Here is a 4,538-nt window from a genome sequence, read left to right as displayed (position 1 = left end):
GTGAGTAAATTCAGTAAGATCACTTTCTCTCTCCCTTCCAGATTTTGCATGTACTTTTCACTCACTGACTTGCTACCACATATAGGCAACATAGGGAAGTGACTCCTAGGGCTGAACTTGTAAGAAGGATATATTCTAAATGCTTATAAAGGAAATACATTCTGGGCCAGCCAGATGGTGTAGTGGTTAAAGCAGCTGGATTCCATGTGCCCAAGTGTGCGGTTCGAGTCCTAGACCTGGCGGCTTGGAAAACACGCCGGATGCATGTGTGTGCATGCCCGAAATCCTAAGAGGAGATGGAGAAGAGGGAATTACAGTGTGGTCATCTCCTTCGTGGGTGACTTCTCACTTTCTCTCTCTGTCTGTCTGTCTGGTGAGCACACATGCCCTATAGCAAAATAAACAAACAAAAAAACTTTATCTAAAGAAAACATTTAAATCATGCCCCATCATCTGAGACCAGCAGTTGGTGTAATGGCTATGTTGCTAGACTCCCATGTAGTTGACCGTGGTTTGAGTCCCGGACCCAGTGGCTTAAACTTACGCCGGGCACATATACGTGCGTGCCCAAGATCCCGAGAGGAGAGTGGAAGAAAAGGGATTGTGGCGTGGCCATCCCCCATGTTTTGCTGTTTGCACGAGTGCAAGTGCCCTATAGCAAAAACTTCTCAAAAAAAAAAAAAAAAACTATGCCCCATCATCAGAAAAATTCTTGAATTTTATCTTTGAATTACAGGCTCATATCCTGCTTCAAACTCTTTTTGAAAATTGCAGACAGAAATTAAAAATGAATATACCAGGGGAAAAATAAGCACCTATTCAAAAAAATTTTTTTTTCTTCAAGAGAGATTTTTGCTATAAGGCACATGTGCTTGCTGGAACGACAGAGACAGAGAGGCGGAAAGTGAGAAATCACCCCCCAGGGAGGATGGCCATGCTGCTCTCCCTTCTCCATTCTCCTATCGGGATCTTGGGCACGCATGCACATGCTCCCAGTGTGAGCTTAAGCTGCTGGATTCAGGGCTTGTACCACAATGAACTACATGGGAGTCCAGCAACGTAACTATTACACCATCTGCTGGTCCCTTTAAAAAAAAATTTTTTTAATGTAATTCAAGAAACAAAAGGATTACAGGAATGATATCTTTTCCTGATGTTGCTGAGTACGGTTTCACGTCCTTGATTCAGCCACACTGTTGAACCACCCAGAAGCTGAGAGAGTTGTCCACAGTTTAGGGAACTGGAAGAGGTGAAGGGAAGTAGAAGAGGTTCGTGTGGCCCTGGGCAGGGAGAGGTTAGTTGACGTTGGAAACACCTTGGTCTTTCCTCCCCTCCTTCCTCTCTCGCTCTCCTCACCCCCTCGTGCCTCGTTCTAGAAGGAAACAGGGGAAAGGCTGTGGACCCTAACCATTTTTTTTTTTACATTCAATCATTGTACATCTTCCCAGCATACAAAATGGCTCTCCCAGCATGAATCCAGTGCATATGGGTCCAGCCAAAGATATTAGCCCATTAGCTCAGCCGAACACTTTCCATTTCTGTGTCTGTTCAATGCTCGACTTCTTTTCCCTTTGATTCCCTCCTAACCTCTTTCAAGGACACTGATCCGATGAACGCTGTAGAACCTGACCCCCCAACACACACACACACACACATCAAACGACACAGACCCACGGAGGACCCCTCTCCAGTTGGGGGTGGTGGTGACCACAGCCGATTTCATAGTTTTCCCCAGGGTTTGTGCCCTGTTGCTCTGTCCCCATCCTTCCTTAAAATAATGCATTTGAAGGTGCTAATGTGTTGGGAAAGTCAGAGAATAATTGTTGGGTTTGTTTGTTTTTAATTCATTGAAACTTCCATTTGGAAGTTTTCTGAGGGGGGAAAAAGGTGATAGTGTTGATTATAGAACTTTTATTATAAAACTAATTTAAAGCTTTTACCTCATTTGCTAAATTAAATCCATTTCCTCGGCCTACTCTAGAATTAAGGGAGACGGTGCGGTGCGGCCGTACAAAGCTGGCTCTGTTCTCGGAAGTTTGAGGGGTTTGGGGCATAGAAGCTGCACGAATGAACATTTTGTTGACCTTTCTCCAACTGTCAGTTCTCTTTAAACTCAAAATGAGAAAACTCTTTAGTAAAGAAATGTAAAGGAAATAGCCCTTCGAACATGTATTATTTATAAATCCACTCCAGCAAAAACATCATCAATAATGTATTATCCCATATGCTTTCTTTTAATACCCACTGTTGTTAACTGTCACATGTACGACAGCCCCCCAGTCAGACAGATTTCACACCCACAACCCTGACATTTGCAAATCACGCAAGAAAAACAAAACAGAAAATAGAATAATAGTAGGGTGAGTATTCAAATTCAATGCTAATTTTAGACCTCAAAGAAACTTTTAAAAAATATTTAATTTTATTTATCATTATTATTATTATTATTAATTTGACCAGAGAGAGAGAGAGAGAGAAAGTGATTTCTCAAGCCACCACGTCTAGGACTTGAACTGTGGTTGGTCACGTGGGAGACCAGCACCTTAACCACCATGCCACCTGCTGGCCCCAGTGAAGAAACTTTTAATAAATAGCTAATCATCATTTGAAAGGTTCAAATTAACCCTACAATGCCCACCTTTATCCATCTAATTTTTTTTTTTAACTTTCCTAGAAATCTGTGTGCTTACTGGGGAGAGAGAGAGCGCATGCCTACTATGGGGCACAATCATGCCACAATCCCTTCTCCTCCATTTCATCCTTCAGGATCCTGGATCTGTGCAAACACTCGAGCCAGGCGTGTTTTCCAAGCTGCTGCGTCCGGACTTGAACCAAGTAGTCTGCCATGTGGGACGCGCTGTCTTAACCACCACACCACTAGCTGGCCTTGTCCACCTAAATTTTAAGAAAAAGGAAGAGTCTTAGGACCTGGGGAAGGATGAAGCCGTGACAGAAAGCCAGCGCTATGCTGCTGAGGGCAGGACAGCGACAGTAATCGGAGTGCCCCGAGCTCTCCTCACTGCCAGCCGAGGTCAGGCCTGTGCGTTTCCGCTTTCAGTTCTCACTGCAGCCCCGAGAAGCAGGACTCCATTTTCTTTTCTTTTTCTTTTTTTTTTTTGTTAAAAGTGGCCCTCCCTGTGCCACTTTATTTTTTAAAAATAATTATTTTGAATTTTATTTATTCATTTACTTAGTTTTTATTTTGACCAGAGAGAGACACAGAGAGAAAGAGAAAGTGAGAAAGCAAGCTGCCAGGTCCAAGACTTGAACCATGGTCAGCCATGTGGGAATGTCCAGCACCTTAACCACCACACCACCTGCTGGACTCCATTTTCTAAGTGAGAACATTGACACTCGGGAGAGTGAAGTCACCTGCTGAAAGGCCTATCCTAACTGGTAAACAACTGGGTTAGAATCCCAGTCTGGGGGGCCGGCAGGTGATGTGGTTGAGGCGCTGGACTCCCACATGGTTGACCACCGTTCCAGTAACTCCCATGTGGCTAACCATGGTTTGAGGCCTGGACCTGGCAGCTTGCTTTCTCACTATCTCTTTCTCTCTCAATAATAATAATAATAATAATAATAATAAATAAATAACTCTTAAAAAATCCCAATCTAGATCTGTATGAATCCAAAGTTAGTACTTTAATCGTAAAGCTATCCTGGGGTGGGGGGGGTTGTCAGGTGGTTAAGGCACTGGACTCCCACATGGCTGACCCTGGTTCGAGTCTTGGACATAGTGGCTTGCTTCCTCACTTTCCCTTTCCCTCTCTCTCTCTGTCTGTCTCTGGTCAAATTGAAAACTAATTATAATAAGTGAAAAAATTTAAATGAATTTTTTTAGGGGGAGAGATTTTTTTTCTATAGGGCTTGTGCGCTCATCAGAAAGACAGAGAGAGACAGACAGAATCTGAGAAATCACCCCCTGAGGGGATGGCCACACCGCAATCCCTTCCCCTCCATTCTCCTCTTGGGATATTGGGCACACATACACATGCACCTGGCGTGAGTTTAAGCCGCTGGTTCCAGGACTTGAACTTCAGTCTACTATGTGGGAGTCCAGCAATGTAATCATTATGCCATCTGCAGGTACCAAAATAAATAATTATTCTTTAAAAAACTATCCTGAGGGGCTGGCAGGTGGCTTGGTGGTTAAGGGCACTGGACTCCCACATGGCTGACCATGGTTCAAGTCCCAGACCAGGCAGCTTGCCTTCTCACTTTCTCTCTCCCTGTCCCTCTCTGGTCAAATTAAAATGAGTAAGTAAATAAATAAATAAATAACAAAGTTAAATAAAATAATTCTTAAAAAAAAAGAAGAAGAAGAAGAAGAAGAAGAAGAAGAAGAAGAAGAAGAAGAAGAAGAAGAAGAAGAAGAAGAAGAAGAAGAAGAAGAAGAAGAAGAAGAAGAAGAAGAAGAAGAAGAAGAAGAAGAAGAAGAAGAAGAAGAAGAAGAAGAAGAAGAAGAAGAAGAAGAAGAAGAAGAAGAAGAAGAAGAAGAAGAAGAAGAAGAAGAAGAAGAAGAAGAAGAAGAAGAA

This window comes from Tupaia chinensis, unplaced genomic scaffold (assembly GCF_000334495.1).
Source record: "Tupaia chinensis unplaced genomic scaffold, TupChi_1.0 Scaffold000061_1, whole genome shotgun sequence".
In the NCBI taxonomy this organism is placed as follows: Eukaryota; Metazoa; Chordata; class Mammalia; order Scandentia; family Tupaiidae; genus Tupaia; species Tupaia belangeri.
Note: the sequence above shows the minus strand (reverse complement) of the source record.